Below are 20,755 nucleotides of genomic sequence, written 5' to 3'. Positions count from 1 at the left end.
ACATGCCAACTCCACACAGAAAAGACTGGTTCGAGTCTTTGGTGTCCAGTACAATCTGTGACAAAACTTTTAACTGGTGATTTGGATTTTTTTAAAGAACAAAACATGTTTTCCGAAACCGTTTCCCAATCAATCTGGTCCTCAGATAACTCACTAGCCCAAATCACTGGTATTAAAAATTGCTTTTGGTTAGCCTTAAGAAGGCAGGAAATGGTACTTAGTATCGGCTCCGAAAATCCTAATCTGACCATCCCCACCAATCAGAAATGATTCCAAAATCTTTGGAAGCCAGCAGCCCTATTTTCTTGTCCAATATCAGAGTAATGAGTAGCCAGTGCTCTTCCTAAATACTTTCTCATTTATTGTGTGTGTGTTCCACGCATCTAAAAACATCGATACAAGACACTTTCTTAAACTACAGAGTTCAAGTATCAGCGTCAGAAAATGTCAGAGATCAAGGCCTCATAATGCAATGTGCAATTGCAAATTAATCACATGCTACAGGCAACTGTTATTTAACAGAATTTTCCACATTAGCATATACACTTCAAGACTTCTACAACCGTAAAACTAATCCATAGGACTCCACAGCACTGAGTTGCAAGTCTATTGAATCCAATCGATAGCTTTGTGCTAGGAATGGGCCAGAATTAAATCGTTAAATCGTTATTCCAGGTGCACATGCCAAAAGGACGAAAGTTCAATAATTCACACTCCTATCGCCCCACACACATATACATGAAATACATAATGCAAGGGAAAAAAACTCCTTTTCTTTTAGACTAACCTTTTCACCTTTCTTTTTGTAGCTACTCAATGATCCCAATGATTCTTATTTATGTGATCCCTGTTAAAGCTTTTGTAGGACAATATTCGCTGGTCTAACAACTAAAGAAAATCTTCTTGTAGTCCCAGAGATTGCAGTTTCTGCCCTGTTCAGTATAGTATGTACAGCATGTCAACATATTGCTAGGGACAGCACACCCTTATACAAAAAAATCAATAGACTATAGTATTTTATCCCTCTCCAGGGAGACCGCCCACGCAATTAATGTACTCTACCACATCCAATGTACTTGGATATAAAACACTGGTTAATCAACAATCCAGCGAGCAGAAGATAGCTGCGGTTTTCCGAATCACAGCAGACACTTGTTAGTGCAAGTCATGACACATATTGTCTACACGCTGTAGGCCTGCACTAGAAGAGACACATTCAAATTCAAATGAATTATTAGAGCATAATAAGCGGCGCATGTCAAACACACCAGCGAGATGTCGGGGTTTATATGTATATCCAGCCATGCTAATGGCTTTAAATGTTAATTGCTCTGCCCACGGAATAAATTACACGTTAACCTTGCTAAATCCGCTGTATGCCAGTCTCTGAAAAGCTCCGCTCAGAGAAGTGTTTTTTGTAATTTGACAATATCTGCTTACATCCAGGATTATTATGTAACATTTAGCTTATTAGCATCGAGGTTGAACAGAAAGCAGCATTTGGGGCGCTGATATGCAGTAATTTGTGTGAAGGTGTCAGTCACGAGTCATGGAATATGTTATGCAAAGTGCTCAAAAGTCACTGATTTTGCAGAAATAAACGAACGGTGGTGTGAATAACAGATCCTCTTAGTCAGTTCGCTGACAGTCTGATGAGCCATAATCATTTTTTTTTCTGGCACAGCTCACTCACACACAGACAAGCAGATGATTTATAAGAAAATTTTTCATTCAGTGAGATTTGGCAAACGGGCACAGAAAACTAGTATTAATGTGTAATTAAATGCCTAATGAGATGTTTGAAGCTTCATCTTTTTGGGTATGTCCGCCCAAATGTCAGGAAGGCAGCAGACAGATTTTAGAAAAAATTAGAAGGTTTTTATAATGGAATTCATTGCATTCAGAGTAGAAAAGGACGATTAACTGATTCCCCAAAGGCTTAATATAGGTGAGGCAAAGAAGACTGTGGTCTATATGAATCACTCATGGGACTCATGACTTTGAGACAGAGTTTTCGCAGAGTCCTGGAAAGCCTCCATTCCTGTTAAATTTCAGGTGCTCTGAAGCTCAGCCTCTGTGGACATAAATTCTGTATGAGATCATGAAGGCCTCAGTGCATCCTCGGACAGCACTAAAACACATTTTTACAGCTTCAGCAAAAGCAAACAAGCCCTCGTTTTCTCAACAGTTTTTTTCATCTGGCACATACAATTGGAACACGTCTGCAACAAAATAATTAAACTGCATGTAATGAGGATGCAATTACACGTTTTTCCCCATCTCTGTGGTCTTTTCTATTTCCAAATTAATGCAGTTTCAAAATATGCATCACAAATATGTAAACTAATTCACATTCATGGGAACATGTATATTTGCTAAAAATTAATTCACAAATATTAAACCTAATTCACATTCAGAAAATGTACAACTTTATATGCATGTCTAATTTACATTCACAAATTAGGATTTGGTTAATAAAAAATACAAGTTTGAGTACAAAATGGGCACTTTTTGGTTTCTACATGTGCAAATTGGTTGTTGAATTTGCATTTGCAAATTAATGTTTGTGGATCACTTCAATAACCATAAATTTACATAACATTTATATTTATGAATTGTGCTTTGCATTTATGAATGTTATTTTACAGGTGTCACAGAGTTCATTGAATCAATCACTTAAATTGCTATCTACATAGTAGATACAGTTCTCTAGAAGTTCTCTAGAAATTATGCATATGCTCATTTATAATCGTACAAATTACCCTTTGAATGAAAAGTTGGGTTTGACCATATCTGAGCTGTGAATATTAATAAGCTCTACTCTGATGCTCCACACCTCATGTCAAAGTCTCATACTCTCTCACACACATATACACACACAAACATGCAGCGTATGATGCTTAGTGAAATAATAAACACATGCAAAATAATTATACTTCATGTTAAAAATACATATTTTAACAAACTGACTAGCCTTGTTAAATTTTTTCCAAAGAGGAGCTTTAGAAGAAGTGAGCGAGTTATCTTTAGGCCACCAGAGTAATCTATTTTGCTCCTGAGTTGTGTTGGGGATGAATTATAGGCTAAATTATATTTATACTCAAATTAATTATAGGACTGACAGAGATGTATTTACATTTATATTTTGAAGCTTTAACGTACATGAAAATTCATGCAGGAATTAATATCAACCTCTGCATAAACAAATGAGTTTTATCAAGTGTATTGGTGTCCACTCAAAAGAAATCATAGTAGACTTGATTGATTTGATGCAGACATGTTCGGGGAGTCTTCCACATATTTATAGTGGCTCAATCATGTCCACGAATTATATAATATCCCAGAAATATATATATATATATATATATATATATATATATATATATATATATATATATATATATATATATATATATATATATATATATATATATATATATATAATGTTGCTAGTATGGGAACCAACAAATTATTTAGCTATAATGTACTTTTAAAAACGTGTTAAAATTAATATTTGAAAATTTTTAGTTCTGCTGTTATTTATAAACACTATAAAATTGTTTTGATGTAAAATGAGGACATTCTCATGTCACACTCAGTGCGTACCATTGTGTGGTGAAACTCATCACTGTCCTTATGTAACCCCATCGGTCCAACCCCACTCTCCGAACTGGTATTGAACCGGCAACCTTTAGCATGCGAGTTGGTTGCTCTACCAAGAAGGCTAAAGACCATGTCCTCTAGCGTCTGTGGCTAGAGCACCTTTAGAGGTCAGAGGAGTGAGGTTTACCTGCACAGCACTTACTAGCTAGCCTCTGCTACACTTACTAGAGGCTGGATTTGTGTAAACGGCCTACTGATGAATGACCTCGGGAGCTATGGTGCTGATTGAGATAGAGCACTGGTGTGCTGGGCTTTAGTTTCCCTGCCTCTCCCGTTTTCAAAATAATTGTCTCACAATCATCAGTTTAATATGAGCTTAGACAGAATTAAAAATAAGGGTGAAGAAATTATCATTGTAATCTCACTAGGAAACATTGTGAGCAATTAAACACACCCTGGGGAATGTATATTTTGATTTCAGTTGCTACAACTTTCCAAACTTTTAACTACAATGTTTAATTACCTGGAAATTAATGGACTAAGGACAGTAATGCTGCATGCCAATATACATAATATCCATCCTAAATAGTATTAGAAAATAGAATTAGTATGTCCCAAACCACAGTATGCTGAAAAAAGCCAAAGGTTTCTGAATAATGTACTATTCCCTGTAATAATTTGAAGTGTACTTTAACTGCTAATATTGGCCACAATACTATACATTGTGACACACGAGACTAAACGTCAAGTAGAAAGGCTTTGTTAAAGTTGCTTGAATGACTATGAACTAATGTCTAGCCAATTGTAAAATATTTAAAGCACATTTTCTGTGTCATAATTTCATCTGCATCAACAATGTAAACTTATATAAAGATGTGTTTGGACATTAACTACTGAATGCCTTATTATCCTGAGGAGATTTTTCTGCATTAAAGACTCATGAATGGCAGATTAACCTACTGCTGCAACTCCAATAAGGTTGGTAATTAAATATGAAACAAATGTGGATGATGTGTCGAGATGATTGACAGGGGATGTAGCTAAGCAACAGAACTGTCTGTTAATAAGGAAGTATGTCCCAAAGCTTGCATAACTGTTTTTACAAGTATATTTACATTTAAACTTAACGGTTATGCAAGTCCATCAATAACTTGTTTACATAGAAAAACATAAGTAAATATGTTCTGTCTATCAAACAGTATGATAAACAGTTTAAACACAGAAGTTCATGAGTTGTTAGGAATGAGTAATTAATAACGTGCCTCTCCAAGTAACAACATAATAATACATTGAAAACTCATGTTGGTCAAGTTGCACTTTTAATGAGTATTCTTTTACATATAGTAGGTTACATCTAGCTTAAAGTGTTCAGTACATTCATTGACAAACATGAACTAACAAATAATTAAGTTAGTCATTATTCACACATGAAAATGTGGCTTGTTGTTGTTAAAGTTAGCTGTTGTTTAATGCTTACCTTAACTTATCATAAGTTCATAATAAAAAACATTTAGTTTGCACATTAGTATTAATGTACTGTTATTGTAAATTGTTATGGACCATATTTAACAGCACACATGACCTTTTTTCATGCAGCGTGATCTGAGAGCTCAAATGTTAAGCACATTTAGCTGTGGTTTCCTGGATTGCTCTACAGTCTACACAGATTGAGATTTCTCAGGATTACCTGAATTGTATGGCAATGTTATATAGTTGATAAAACATTGAAATCGGGTTTGCATTGAGAAATAACATATTTAATTTGTTTGACAATTCTAACATGACTTTTATAATGAGCCGTGACTGATTCAGCTTTGCTTGCAATCATGAAGTCAGCATGTATCACCAGTGCATCTTCTTATTCTGGATTTGTTTTAAACCTTTAAATTTAGATTTGTTTTTTAAATTTTCACTTTTATTTTGCCTCTGTCCTATTTTTAACTGTCTCGCAGCCATCAAAATCAAAATGTGCTTACATTTACCATATACACTTAAGTTTGTCTCTGAAAATGCAGGAAATCTTTTATTTGTACTTTTGTCATTAAATGCAGGGCAAGGTAAACTTTATTTATGAAGCACACTTTTAAACAACCGTAGTCGATCCAAAGTTTAACATAACAAATAACTTGTATTAAAATATAAGAAAAGGAAAACGCTAAAATACAGATAAGAAATAACATGCATGCATCACTCAAAGGAAAGGGAGTAAAAATAAATCTTTAAGAGATTTAAAGGGATCCAATGATGGAGAGATATCCTGATGTTCAGTAGGAGACTGTTCCAGAGCCTTGAGTCCGCAACACAGAAAGCTCGATCACCTTTTGATTTGCATGCAAGTTGAAGAGATTTAACAAATCAGATGGCTGATTTCATAGCCTTCTACAAAAAGTCTCAACTTTTGTAATTTATATTATAGTTAAATAAGAAAGATAAATAAAATGTTGTTTGATATTTGCTTCTTTTTTCCAATTTTAACAATACAAAAATAAATGGTATTATGATTTTTAATTTTGTAAATACTATACAAAAAAAGGAAAAAAAAAGATTAAGATGACATGTTTTATAATCAAATTATTGTCTCATGATGCCAGGGCAAAATAAAGGTCTCCAAGTAATTTTTTTTTATTGTTCAAACTGGTCGTTTTGAGCAACAGCAAGCTGTTTTGAGAGTGACCTGTGAACCAGACATCTACATCTCTGTGTTATGCATCTCTGCATTAGTTGGAGCTTTTATTATTGGAGAAATTGCATGAATGTAATGTTAATGTAACGCTGCTAATGTAACGTTTTTTTCACGTTTCTTAATTTAACCTTTATTACACTAAATGAAAACTGTCATGAATGATATCAGCAACAATGTAGATTCTGTCCTTTTCGGAACTTTGTTTACCAAACCTAAACAGCATGCCCACATTTCCGCTGTGTCCAATGGATTAGCGAACAGGTGTGTCAATGTGTGGGAAGGATTGAGGCATTCAGGTGCGTCAAGCCGGTCGTCAAAGTCAGCCAGCTGAGCCAAAAAATGTCACTGTGATTTTGTGCTCTCAGAAGACCGGCATAGGAAAGTCATTTAGAGGTACTTTGCTGTCATTGAGAAGCTCTGTTGATTAATAATGTAATAAACCCAATGATAATAATTTTTTGTAACCTATTCATCTGCCTGCAATATTTTTTTCTGAAAGACTATCAATAGTTGTATACAGTATATCTCTGTCGAACATCACAAAGTCCCAGTCAAGTGTGTTTCAGATAATGTACTCACAAAATGAAAAGCAGTAAGCGTTCCACCTTATGAATAATACATTTTCATAATGGATTGTTCAAGTATGCAAATCAATATCATGTCATACGGGGAAAAGCTGCTCTCTTAGCCATGAACAGTGAGAAATTTACATGTGACAGTAATTACTGCAAGCTGTCTCGCTTCCCACCAGTATACTAAAATTGTTTTAATTAGCATGTGCTGATTTTAGACACTTGTTCATCAATACTTTCTAATTATGTGTTCTTTATTAATGACCTGGAAACATAGATGTCACAATCAACAACACTTTGCACGGTAGGAGTTGATTTATTAAAGGGATGGTTCTCTCAAAAGGAAACTTGTCATCATTCACTAACCCTCCTGTTGTTCCAAACCTATATAAATGTCATTATATGACTGTTTCAAGAACATTTTGTTTCAATCCATTTATAAGTTATTTTTATTGGTTTTACTTTATTTTATTTTCTAAAGTGGACCATCAAAATAGAGTAACTTTGCATGGCAATTGACTCTCATTATAAAATCAGTAAACTATTTGGTTTGGCTTGGTGATAAAAAAATGGGCGTGTGCTTTTTAAATATAAGCCATATTTAATTCTGGCCTTTATTAATTAAGCATTTTCATAAATGAAATCAGAAGCTGACAATGCTTAATAGAGATGTAAATGTTCGTTTTGATTTCTTTTGTTGTACATTTCATTGACTGCAGATGTTTGGTTTAAAGCATTCCAACAGCAGCAAAAGACCTACTACCTACTTGAGCTTATTGTTACTGTTCCTACTGAACTACTGTTCTTTTTGAACTGAAGTAGCCATTTGGAATGTACGGTAAATATATTTTGGCTTAATGCAACAATTAAAATCATTATGTTAATAATAATAATAAATATTTTCTTGTGTTACTTTTTTGTGTTTGGGTTTAAGTTTACTGTTGGATTGTAACAACCCATGCTCTTTTGGAATGTGTAACTTTTTTTGTTTTAACATTTGTGTAAAAACATTGGGTTACAAACCAATCTCTGTATGGATGACTTTACTGACATTCAGTTATGGTAAACCAAGGAATCCTGCGAACCGTATATTTCTAATCATTTGAAAACAAGGTAAATCAGCAAAGTTGCCGGCTGGGCTAATGGTTGGAACAAATAGAGAAAGAGACATGCAGTACTGCTATCCACATTCTCTGCATTCAGACCCAGGATTGAGGAGGAAAGAAGTCCTCGTCATTTATAGCGTTTATATAAACATGATTATCTTTATAATGATTAACAAATTGTGGTTATATATTATATGAAATTACAAACAGCCTATCGTATATGTAACAACATTGAATTACTTACAACATACTGTTTATTTCTTTACATTTTTTAAACTATAAAATCATGCGTCATCTCATATTTTGTATTGGATTTTTTCATCTTGAGCTGGTGAGCCAACAGACAAAAGCCCTGCTTTTTCCCCTTCTCTGCTGGCCACACCCACTGCTTCCTCAGCTCACAGCGCCTCACGCCCATCTTAAAAAATTTTACAAAAAATTCTGGAGTTAGATTTGAACTGCAAAAACGGGGGGTTCATGATCCTTTAAGAGTAGTTTAGCACATAATATGAAAAACATCACCTTCTTGAGGCTGTGTCATATGAAAAATGTTGTTGGCTTATACCAATTTGGTGTTTTTTTTTTCTTGCAAGAATAATGACACAATTAGCTCTCTTACTTGCATCTCTCATATGAAGCAAAGATCCTAGTTTAAATACTAGTTTAAATGCGTTATTAAAAACTTGTTGCTCATTTGGTTGTGTAGTCCACATATGAAATGGATGACAAAAAGTTTTCAAAATTGTCCTAAGACAAGAATGCGTATTGCTGAACGATTTTAAAACAACTTTGATATAAAGTGTTGATCCTCTTCAAATGTTGACTACTATAGAATTTCTGTGCAGCTGTCATGCCTGTGTGTGACCAAAACAGGATTAAGCTGTAAAAAGTAAACTAACAAAAATAAATTTTGCTGCATTGTGTAGATGGTCATATAGTTGTCAATTAAATATTTTAAAGTGGACCAGAGTAGTCTCTCCTCTGCATGTGTGCAGTGCAAATTATTAAAGATGTGTCTTGACTCTCTGCTTAAACCCAAGACACTTAATAAGCATTGTATACTTAACTGTATATAACAAAAATGGGCTTGACAACACTTCAAGAGTGCACTTTGTAAAGCAGCCTTTAATGCATAAATAAAAAATAGTATCTACCAAGGGGGCTTTAGAAAATATACTGTCCAGTGGGTCTAAAAACAATAGTGGCACCCCTGCCTACCATAACAAGTTTTTGCTAGCTGTAATACTATATTATTATTTATTGCACATTTATTACACAATTAGATTGTGTTCCACAAACTAAAAAAAAAGAATATGGAATTCACTCCCGCATTTAAATGCAGCTGTCACACCTGAATCTATTACATTGTGTATGCAACTATATAGTCAACAGAATGTCTAAAAGGGGCCATCAAAAAGTGCAAGCAATCCTGCTTTGTTCTTTTTGAAGACTAAAAGCTTTAGTTTGTATTTACTGAAATAGAAAAGAGTGACGGTTATATATATTTCAGGTATTCCCTTTAATGCTCTTTGACTTTTTGTGTGTGTTTGTGGGTTTAAATATTCAACTCCTTTTACAGTAGCCTTTGTCAAAAGCAGAGCAAGGTTGTATGCAGAGCCGAGCTGACTGTTTTGTTGACTGTCTCGGTGGGATTAATTTCTTGAGAAGATGCCAGTGTATGTGTTTGTGTGTTTGTACATATTTATCCTAGTATCAGCCTTTACTGTGTGTGCATGTGTGAGTGCTTGTGTGTGTGTCTGAAATACAGATTTGTGCCTGACAACCCTGAGCTACTGGACAGCTTCCTGATCATCTACATCAAACCTCCTGTCAAAAGAGCTGAAGATGACTCCATCATTGCCGCTACAGGTGTGTGTGTGTGTGTGTGTGTGTGTGTGTGTGTTTGTGTCCACGCAAGTGTAAGAGAGAGGTAAAAGCAAAAAAAAGAAGAACAAAAAATGAGAAAATAGAGATAAATACTAGAGTGAACAAGCTGAATGAATATTATCAGACAGGTGGAAAGAAAACCGCCATGGGGCAGATTCTTGATTCTGAAGAGGATTAAAAACTGCTTGTGCGACACACACTTATGTAATCTCCTGACACTCGCACACACACTAACAATCTACCAAAGCCTCAAGTTTGACATCAAACCTCATTAATCCCACTCTGACAGTGTGATCAAACATCAATGTTAAATCTATTCCTTTCTCTTTGTATGCTGTGTATACCCGAGGCTGCAAACATACCTAATTCTGCCTCGCTGCATCTGAAGAATGCATTTATCATGTGCTATGCTCACACAACGACACATAGACCCTCTAAGGCCAAACAGAGACGATAGAAAGAGTCAGAGAAGTATGATATTGTTAGTCAAAAGTACTAGCATGATGTACATACATCAGTGTGAATAGCAATATTTTATTGAAAAGGACAGTAAATTTTAGGTGCTGGTGTCTATAGAGGGTAGATCATTTTTACAATGCAATGTATAGGTTACATCCATGGTGGTGACCTTTGAACTTTACTATAATTCTACATGACTGCCCTCTTTATATTTTTACAGCAACATAAATTCAGCAAGGCTGACAAAAGCCCTATCCTCTACTGTTGTGAGACATGGGCAGTGCTCTGAAAATAAATCATGTCATAATATTTCCTATTAAGGATTCATTATGTTGTATCTTACAAAAGATTTTTATTTCAAACAAATGCTATTTTGCCATCTTGTTATAATGTGATTACTGTCATTTACCATTAATGCATTGTCACTGGATCATAAACATTCCATTTTTTTATTTTTAAAACATAAAAAAAAGTATTTTTTTCCTGAACACTTATGCTAGGTGTATTTACAGTCATTGAATTATATTAAAGATAGACAAATCATAATAATTGCTTCTTTTTTTAAAAAAATGCTTATGTAAAAACTTTTAACATCTTTTATTTATTTGTAATGGAACACTTTTTCCTCATTAAAATGTCTATACTGTCAATTAGGCACCTATTTTACACCTTTTCCAAGATTTAATATAAGTCTTTTGTGTCTCCAGTATGTGTCTGTTAGGTTTCAGCTCTAAACACCAATCAGCTTATTAATTACACCTTTCAGAATTGGATTGGTCAGAGTGCGCCTCAATCTCCACCTCGGCTGTGTCAGGTAAACAGCAGTGACAGACATGCGATCTCATGAAACATTTGTGAGAAATATACTACAGTAAAAACTTTACCAATGATTATTTTGATATATTTGTTGTGGAGTTGCAATGATGAGTCACACACAAAGTCGTTACAAATTTTTTAAGCGCACACACACAAACACACAGCACACGCATTTAACTTTGCAATCTTTTTGCATGGCAAATGTGACAGGATACACGTTAATATCTACTGCTGTATGGATATCTGTTACGTTAACAAACAAAATACACCTGATTTAATGTCCACAAAAAGTGATTGAAGCATCTTCTTTTATAATTTTACTGACATGCAGCTGTGGCGATAATGACTGTAAAGTCGCTGCAATTCTTTACAAACATGCACTGTTAAAAAAACAAAAAAAAATTTTTTAAACAAATTCTTTATCACAGTGAGCTAAACTGATCTTTTAACCCCAGTTGCTTTGCTCACATCCTGTCTTGTGGATATGATTTTATGCGTTACGACGGAGTTAATGCATGGCTGTCAATCAATTCGGTGGGTGGGGAAACTGCACTCCTACGTCACGTTGCGGTGGGCTTCAAAATGGGAGGGATTTGGATCCTATTTTAAAGTAAGGAAATTAAAACTTATTGTCTTTATATGGAACAAATATAACTGTGGACAAACAATACTGTACCTTCACACAGTTCTGTCCAAACAGCTCCCAAAAGATTATTTTCATCATTGGTGCCCTTTAAATCATCCTCACTGAATCATAAATACTAACTACGTTTTCCAAGTTTAATTTTTTGCAAAAACTATGATTTTTTAGAATTCTTGAACACAAAAAAGTGCACTCATTTGAAATAGAAATCATTCATATAACATTGTGTTTACTAAATTCTGAACTAAAAATCTAAACTAAAAGTCTAACTTTTTCAGAATTTTAAGCTCAAAAGATCAGCATCTACTTGATAGAGAAATATCTTGTAACATTACAGATGTCTTTATTGTCATGAATCATAAAGATTTTTCTTCTATCAAAATATAAATATGTCTAAATCTAAAGCACATAAATGTGGTTATTTAATTGTTAAGGTGTTTACAACAATTGTTTTGTTCATAAAATATTAATTAAATCCCTTGGAACTTGAAAGCGAAGTAATGTCGGAAAGCAAGCTGGAAGGATTCCTGCAGATGAGAAAGCTGGAACGAGTTTCTGGACGAGCGAGATGTATTGAAACTGAGAAAATCACTGAGAATATTCTATGAAACTCTTGGAGACAGACCAGACAGCAAACTGCAATTTAATGAGAACAAATGGAGTTTGAACAAACTTGAAGAGTTTGACGGGGAAACAAGTTCTTTAGTGATTCTTGATGTGATTCATAAGAGATTCATTTAACGTCGATTTCTTAATCACAGATTTTAATTAATTTCAAATCACATAGAGTTAATCAAAGTGAGAAGGTCCCGTGTGTGTAAAAATATAAGGCGCTACTCTGTGAATTAATTAAAGCACATAAACCTGAATCTATCGGTCACAAGTCCAAACGTTGGGTCACTGACTCAATGTCCTAAAATGTACAATGAAGGGTCTTTCCCTTGAGTCTTATACAAGGTTCATTAGCTTCAGCACATTTAAATTTAAATCACAGAGCAGTATTTGATTTAAATGCTAAGATGTAGACTTTCAATATGAGTTATAGTCTCCATAAGAAATGCCACTTGTGAGTACAGCCAGACTGAATGCTTCATCAGGCCTTATTTACTACACATCCAAATCACAATGTACTAATTCACACAACATTGATCTCTGAAAATTGTAACCATTTGATTGCAGCGCTATCCTTTTTCCTCCAGAGATATGTGATAATATTTTAATGAGGCTTAAGCTTTGGGGAAATACTGGTTCTGCTTTATGACCTACTGGGAAATAACTTGCATAATTTGACAGAACAGAAAGCTGGCTTATATGGCACTGTACATGTGATTCCAAAACCAATAAGATAAAATTTGGAAATGTCCTGTTAGTTTACTACTAGCATGAAAACATAAATGGATGAGTGAGCCTGACACTACTTAGATCCAGTATGCATATTTCCCATAAATCCTTCTATCTCTGTTCACAAGATAAACAGTAATATGCAACCCTTCCTCCTCATCCCCATGAAAATGAGCTTGTGGAGGGGTCTGTCACCACAGGCCCCAGTCATTAGTATTCTCCAGATAACTCTCCAACCGATTCTGTCATCAGCATTGTATCCATCATAAGAGCTGCCCTAGAAGCTTTCACAAGCCCAGCATCATTTCCATTTCATTCAGAGTTGTAATTTGAGCGCTTCACCTTAAAAAGAGCCTCCTGACAAAATTAGCTCTACATTAGGGGCTGCAAAGTGGTTCAAATTGACAAATATTTCATGGACACAGCGTTGGTTGACAGAGGCTTCTCAAAGGGGTTCCTTTAATATGGTCTGTATACAATAAGCGTATATTTGTGTGTGTTGTTGGCTGTTTTGACAGGCTGAGTCAGTTTGCCAGCTTGTGTAAGGACCTGTAGTCGGTGGTGATTATCTGGGGTGACAGCTTGAATCTCTTTAAAGACTCCATGTGGAGAACGACAGCGTGTCCTTCAAAACTTCAGCACACACACATCTGACTAAACTTATGGGCTTATAAGCATAATTGCTTACCCAATCACTAACCTTAAATCTATTTTTTAAATAGAAAAGCCATACTTGGGAAGTAGATTTGTGGTGAATTTGTGAAGACATTTTCAGGATATTAGCTCTCACAAGTGTGTAACACCTGTGCTATCATTTATAGTACAAAAGCTTTGTGAGTGTCTGTCTGCAAAAATGTACACCATAAGAGGATTATTAAATGAAAACTGGGTAAAATATATCAGTCTGTGCTTATGTTTGGATATAGAAGTGATATGGTAATTTATTTTTCATGTCAAAGTTAAAGGTGTCATTAAACAGAAACTGCAATCTCTGCTGTGGTGCATTTCTGAGTGAATGCTTCTCCAACTTGACCAAAATTGATATGTCTATAGCAGGCATCAATGAATCTATCTTTCTTTCCATATGTATGTATATATTTGTCTATCTATCTATCTAGCAGCCATCTCTGCATCAATCTTTCTGTCTCTTCACATAATGATGAATGCGTTTTTGTATGGGTTTCAATCTCAAGTAAACTCACCTTTTCAAGCCATGTTGACATGGAAACTGCTGCTTCCTTCGTCACATTCTCTTTTTCTGACGTCTCGTTATGCTTTAGTCCCTTCATGACAGAAAAGTGAGAGTGTTTACAAAGTTTCTCTGGAAATGTGATATCTTAGTTTGTGTAGTAACTTACCAACACATGCCCTCCCGAACTATTTTCCGAGCGAACAAACAGAGCATGCAAAATGTCCGACAGAAGACATCGCGCGGCAAAACACGCAAAAGTGTTCGTGTTTATATGATGTGACGGTATTATACAAACGTTATACAGGTTCAATACATTTCCATTCGGTTGAGCAGGTGATCTTGTTGTGTCATTGTTCAGCGCACCACTGACAAGTTTTGTGAACCAAGTAAACACACTCAACAACCACTTGACGCTTTATGGCAGTTTTACGTAAGCCATCGCGTTGCTATGGCAATGACGTACATAATGTCTAATAATAACCATAAAGCTTATGGAGTTTTAATTTATAGAAATTCATTCCAATGCATTTTAACAATCACGATATTATTGTTGATAAATATTATGAGAGGATCACTATTTATTAATTATTAATTCATTTAGAAAACAAACTGCATCTATTTATACATTTATATTGATGTGGATCTATTTATCATGTAACGTTATGGCCTTCAGAACTTTAAATTTTCAAGCTCTAAATGTCTTGTTCAAGCTTTGGTCATGTTTTTCAAAAAATGTACATAAACATGCATATGATGTCCCTGCGCTTTTCTTACACACATTAGGCCAATACAAATAATAAAATGTCAACAAAAGCATTACTCATTTCTTTTATAAACCTTTTAGCAAAATCCGCAATCACAAGTGTATTGCAGAGGTTTTATAATGTTTGTGAGGAGCTTTTTAAAAAATTGATCCTTAAGAGCAAATGTAGCAAATCAGAAACATGAATCCAACAAAACAGTAGTGAACTGGGCACAAAAGTGGCATCTTACACCAGATTGTGCAGCAGCATATTACAATCAAAGCATGAGGGGATTATTATCAGAAAAAGCAGACCTTGATGAAAGAAAACCAGTCAGGAGACATTAGTCAAATGAACTAGCAGAGTAAATTTCACTTTGTACAAGTACGTGTATTTGGTTCAGCGTTTACGCAAGTGTACTTGTTTTGTCCTTGTATAGCGAGCCATTGAAACATTTCAGGCTTTTGTGAGCCCTTCATTTACACAGCAGATTGCCACAAGCAAAACCATGGCAACCGGTTATGAACTGTCAGAGTCACATCCATTTGTTTTGCTAAGTATTTACTTATCTACAGCATCTAGAGAGCCACAATTCATCTTTATATCGGTCAGTGGCAATTTCATCTAAGCCGTGAACATGTTGCACTGGCAGCATTAGCATGAATGTAAAATCTATAAAAGCTTATATACTAAACTGGTTCTATTTGTCTCTCCAGGCGTAAATACCAACTAATGTTTAAGAAGCCAAAGGTGTCAGCCGAAAGGCAATCTTACAGGGAAAAAAAAACAAGAATATGTTTCATCATATTTTATCCAACTAAGCTAAGTGATGATAAATGGATGTGACAGCTCTGTTTTGTTTTGTGTTTGGGACATTTTAAATGCAACAAGGTTTGAGATGACTCAACTCAGATTCATTCTTTTGTTCAACTGAATTTACACAAAAAAGAACCTTTAATTTAGCTCTTTATCACGCTGAAGACTAAAACGCTGTTTAATCAACGTTGAACAACAGTTGAATTGATTCAATTTCATTTTATGAAGGACATCAAAGGACAATAAAACAACTGATGACATGTTGATTACCCAAGGACACGGCAAAACCACATGAAGGTAAAAGGTAATGGTATCGAAAATGTGCTCTTATATGCTCCCTGCAGCACTGAAAGCATTATCATTACTGAACTGACGTCGATGTTTTACATGAACTGATGAGAATATTTATTGACACATTATGAAGCTTTCAGGGAAGTGAAATTAATATTGTAGAATGAATTGCAAAAGTTTTAGGTAGTGTTGTTAGAGTTAATAAAAATTTCAGGTTCTTTCATTGTTGTTTATTTTAAAAATGTATATTTTTTTTATTATCATTTATTGATTTTAAATGGTTTTATCAGGGTTGTTCAATTTATAGCAAAATACATGTTAATGTTATACACAATAGTTCTCATTTTTTATTTAGTTTAAATTAATATAAAAATCAACTATAACACACCAGATAATTTTTTTTATTAATAAAACTATAATCAACAAACTACTGAATTACATAAAATTTAGATTGTACATTTTAATTTTTTTAGATTTTGTAATTAGTTTAGCAGTAAACACTACTCCTAAAAAATGACCCAAACAGAAAATATGATGGACTACAGTGTTGGGTAAAGTTCTATTTGAAAGTAGTGCATTACAGTATTGAGTTACTCCCAAAAAAGGTAATGAATTGCATTACTTAATTACTGTTTATGGAAATGAATGCGTTATTTTACTTTTGAGTTACTTTTGCATCACTTTTCTTTACCTGGCTGTGGTTTGATCTCTTTCAGAACTTGTAGGTGCTTTTTTACACCTAGTAAGACCTGAGTTAGCTTGTTCAGGTGTCTTTGATTAGGGTTGGAGGTAAAATCTGCAGGACACCAGCCCTCCAGGAACAACTTTGGTGACCACTGACCTTCAAAAAGTAAAAAAAAAAAAGTAAGATAAAATTATAGTTTGAGAACTTTCTGAGCCCAGAGCTACATACTGTATGCTTCATGTACAGATTAATTAAAGCCTTTAGAGTAATGTGTTTGTTACTTTTGTATGTTTTGTATTATTAGTGAAGTAAATTCACTGTCCATTGTGAAAAAGATTGCAATGAAGCCTAAGAGTACTAACATTAAATCATTTATATTAAGGCAGATTTTAATAGATTTTAGACCTTTAAAATAAACAGTAAATGATAAAAAAACATCCCCAAATCAAAGTAAATCTTTATATATTGAATAAATTGCTTCTATTGACCTTAACTGACCTTAACAAACGTATAAATTATTTTCCCAAAGTAAAAAAAAAACTTTCTTTATTACAAAACGTTGCTTTTACAGTAGACAGTTGCTGCATCTCCTCAACAATAAAAGCATTTTTTTTCCCTCTAATTAATTGTTCACCTGTGGAATGTGAACTGATGTCAATCATTTGTTGTTTAGCTGGAGGTGAAGTGCGGGTGTAGTGCTTAATGACAATCCATTTCTTTTTTTAATGAGTGCGAAATAACAACAATCCATGGCAAAAATTTAAGTCTCCAGCCTGACATTGTTTCTGTTTCTGACTGTCTGTAGTGATGATGGGCGATTCGCAAATGAATCGTTTGTTCAGGATCTTCTATAGGAACCGGTCAAACCAGTTCAATAACTTGAACGGAGTTGTCCTAAAACGGTTTGCATCTTCGGTAGATACTAACAGACCAGATACCTCTCTGACTAAAAATAAACCAATTTCCTGAGTTATTCAGTTACTAGAACAGTGCACAGACTCATCTGTCATGAAAAAAAGAGACCTGATGATGATGAAGAGTGCGATCCTCACAGCACGCTCTCTCATTAAGTTTGTGATTCCACTTAACTAAGGTAATTTTCATTCTGCAATATATTTTGTAATAGCCAATTAAGGAAGGCAAGAAGTATTTGCAATACAATTTTTTAAAAGTAACTCAAATAATATTACTTATTTTTAAAAGTAATGCTTTACTTTACTCGTTACTTTGGAAAAGTAACATTATCACATAGCATGTGTTACTTATAAGCATTAACCCCAACACTGATGAAACTGAAAATATGTTGAAAACTAAATAAAACATTCAACACAGTACTCTTACTTACTTGTAAGCCCTTCACATTCACTTTCCTACTTTAAGTCAGCATGTCAAGCACACCACAAACGGAGAAATTCAGAGAACTTTTTTTTTTAACTGACTCATATTCATAGATGCCCTTTAAAGGTCAGAATGAAATAAACTGCTGATGATTATCTCTGTGATGTGCCGTACAAAACAACAAAAAACAACTGTAAACACAAAGCCCTGTGGACCTCGGCTGCTGTTCCTTAAGGCGGAGGAGTGCAGGGACTCTGAGCTTAAACTGGCCTTATACTTCAGCTCTGTCAGCGAGATCCACACAATAGAGCCTCATGGGAGAATAGAAAGAGGAATGAATGAGTGGATAAAGCAGCCAGACATCACACGGAAATCAATGAGGCTTCATATTCTCAGAGATGGTCCGATTACCCTGTGGGCTGCCTGTCATGTTTAGGCTTGATGTCCATTGTCCTTTTAGATGCTATCATTAATCTTTCAGTGTTCCTCGGTTCCTTTGAAAGAGCAAAAATAAAGTAAGTGACTCGGAGCCTGGTTAACATTAACTGAACTTTAAACACTCCATGGTATTGAAATCGGATAAAGCCTATGTTGATTCCTTGTACCTGCGCCTTGTGAGATGTGTTGAGTTAAATAAGATTCACAGTACAAACTCATTTCTGAAGCCTTCGAGATTTCTGTGCCAGTTGTGTTTTTTGGAGAAAATCTGACACCTTGGATTAAAGCTGGCGTATGATTTGGGATGGTTCCTGGGAGGATATATAATTAACTTGCTATATAATCAGAGAGTGCATTCTCTTTTGTGGATCATTTCAAATGATGCCTTGATAAGCGGCCACTCAGCTTAAAGAAGGTGTTGATTTTTCTTTTGTTGGGCTCTAAAACGGCTGTAATTAAGAAGACAAGAGCAACATGGGTTGTCATCTCAATAAATTTGACAGGATCATTTTCTGCAACACCTTTTGGGAAAATCTGAAAGGTTTTTGGAACTGAATAATGTTGGACACGAGAGATAAATTTAAGACTGAAAATAATTATATAGCACCACTAAGCAACTCACAATATCCAGCCACCCACCTTCACACACAAACACACACACACAGTTTCTAACAGCACTGCACTCCTGCTGGTTAGAATCCTCTCTGAGCTTTGCTTTCTTTAGAGTAGATACTGCAACTCCTGAGAGAGAGACACTCCTGGCATGAAGATTTGTGTGTTGTTGTTGTTGTGTGATGCAAGAGAATGAGAGACAGGGTGAGCGGATCTGTCTGGTGATATACACATCCTGCACACAAACAGAACCAGCATTTCACCTTCAATGCTTCAGGAACAATAACGTGTGGACATGCTTATGCATCTGTCATAAATTTTGGTTTGTTTTTAACATTGATCAGCTTCAACTTTGTCCTGTTAACCTGCTCTGAAGACGTTTGTGCATGTAAATGTGAAAACTACATTCTGCAAGGAAAGTCATTTTCTTTCAACACCCAATCCAGTCAGTAGTTCAGTCTGAAGTAAATTTCTAGTCAGAGCTCGTCAGAAAGGTGAGCTAATGGTTATTTGATTAGACCAGGCATGTTCAGTTATACTGCCCTAGTAGCAAAGAATTCTGGCCCAGATTTGGCATTAAGCTGGGACAGCAGGCATTCATGCGGCACTGGCATACAGCATGCGGGCCAACCATGGCCTGGGTTTGGCAGAGGTGGCACCGTCTATAATGCGGCACACAAGATTTGGGCCAGATGTAAAACGTAGTATTTGGCCCAGATTTAAAAAATTGATTGTGGGCCACGTGAGTTTGGCCAGTCTTGACCCACATTTAAAATACATTAAAATAATTTTTGATTAAATAAATCAATTCTACCAATCAGGTCACTGAGAAAAAACAAGGCCCATAGTGTGCCTAAAGTGCAATGCTTCATGGGTTTATCAATTTAATTGCAATCGTGACACACCAACCTTACTGGCCCAGTTCAGGCCCAGTTATGAGTTATTAACTTGGCTGAGACTTGGCCCAGATATGGTCTGTGTTTGGCCCCTGTCTAGAAGCCAGATTTGGTCCAGTCATGTACCGTAATTCACTGCGGCATGTGGGCCAAGCAAAACCTGATTGTGTGGGCCAGAGCTGGGCCAGAGAAATTTTGCTATGTGGGTGGTGTCATTTCCAGTATTTTTTGCAATTCCTAAAATCTAAGTCAAGTAAAGGTTCACTCAAAAAAATTGCGAAGATTATTTGCTATTGATTTAGGGGAGAGCTTTTTGGTTTTGGTAAAATAATTAACAAAGTAATAGGGTTAGACAAACCTTATTCTTTTTACCAATAACACACAAGCCTCTCCTACAAATGATTTTTTTTTAATGAAAAAATCATATCAATAAAAAAAAATCAATAAATGATTTATGAAAAAAATTTTAAATATCGACTGTAATAAAAAATACTTTTACGCTGCAAAAATGGTTTCACTTGTTTCTCATCCAAATTTCTCAGAAATCTTTCAATAATTGGCAGAAAGACGTCTGCTAACACTATGCTGAAAACCTCAGGAGCATGCCATCATTAACCACGAGCAAATACCTTAA

At 35.0% G+C, this 20,755-nt stretch overlaps 1 protein-coding gene across 14 annotated transcripts in view; it reads right to left on the bottom strand.

The window, feature by feature from the left end:
- mdga2a (MAM domain containing glycosylphosphatidylinositol anchor 2a) overlaps positions 1-14,721 on the bottom strand; it is a 347,889-nt gene extending 333,168 nt beyond the window's left edge. For 12 of the 14 annotated variants that reach the window (XM_087290651.1, XM_087290657.1, XM_087290653.1 and 9 more), the window contains exons 1-2: positions 14,469-14,721; positions 14,313-14,393 (exon numbers count right to left, since the gene is read on the bottom strand). The gene's annotated coding sequence lies outside the window, so the exon portion shown is untranslated. Of the gene's footprint in view, positions 1-1,983; positions 2,075-14,312; positions 14,394-14,468 lie in introns of all 14 variants that reach the window. The other 2 variants (XM_087290654.1, XM_087290660.1) reach the window with 1 other exon arrangement.
- Positions 14,722-20,755: the final 6,034 nt, after the last annotated feature.

This window comes from Danio rerio, chromosome 17, assembly GCF_052040795.2.
Source record: "Danio rerio strain M-AB ecotype USA chromosome 17, GRCz13ab, whole genome shotgun sequence".
In the NCBI taxonomy this organism is placed as follows: domain Eukaryota; kingdom Metazoa; phylum Chordata; class Actinopteri; order Cypriniformes; family Danionidae; genus Danio; species Danio rerio.
The sequence above is the reverse complement of the archived record's forward strand: the minus strand, read 5'-3'. Positions and strand labels throughout refer to the sequence as shown.